This window comes from Tupaia chinensis, unplaced genomic scaffold (assembly GCF_000334495.1).
Source record: "Tupaia chinensis unplaced genomic scaffold, TupChi_1.0 Scaffold000377_2, whole genome shotgun sequence".
Classification (NCBI taxonomy): Eukaryota; Metazoa; Chordata; class Mammalia; order Scandentia; family Tupaiidae; genus Tupaia; species Tupaia belangeri.
This window is the reverse complement of record NW_006159876.1, coordinates 2,770,996-2,771,635: the sequence shown is the minus strand read 5'-3', so window position 1 is coordinate 2,771,635 and position 640 is coordinate 2,770,996. Positions and strand designations below refer to the sequence as shown.

General features: G+C 46.7%; 1 protein-coding gene across 1 annotated transcript in view; it reads left to right on the top strand.

Moving 5' to 3' along the window:
* The window catches only part of MAP2K1 (mitogen-activated protein kinase kinase 1), a 108,632-nt gene that overhangs the window by 101,971 nt on the left and 6,021 nt on the right, over nucleotides 1–640 (top strand). The gene's annotated exons all lie outside the window — the stretch shown is intronic.

Below are 640 nucleotides of genomic sequence, written 5' to 3'. Positions count from 1 at the left end.
TGTTTTTGTCCCGCCATTCACCACACTTTCTGGTGCATGTCCTATGTGCTAAACATGGGGCAGGAGTGGGGCTGGGATCTGGAGATGCGAAAGCAAGTGTCCCTAATTTCCAAGACCATTGGATTTTGTGGGGGACGTGCGAGGCACATGCACAGGGAACCACAGTACAGTGTTCACTTGTAAGTGCCGTAGAAAGCTATGAGCGTAAAAGCCAGTGTAGAGATAGGTGTGAAGCGTATTCACATCGTTGTGTAAAAAAGGCAGAGTATGAAACCACAGGTCGTCGGAAAAGTCTCGCCGTGGTTTTTGTGTTCTATGCCCAAGTGCCCAGTGACCCAGTAGTGTAGTTCAGTTCTTCAGCAGAAACCACGGATGCAGGTACGAGCGTAGTCTGGGAAATGAGAAATACCGTGGCTCTCGCTGAGGAGTGAACTGACAGGTAACTGAAATTTTCTTTTTGCCAGAGCTGTTGTCTGACTTTAATACAAAGAATGTTTATTATCTCTGAAATCCTGGGTCATCGGAAAAGTCACGATGTATTCTTGCATAGAAAACTACGTTGTCTTTCCCTTCGACCTGACGCACGTATTTTGACATGTTAAAATGAAAAAAGCACCAAGGCAGGCAGGCCGACCGGCAT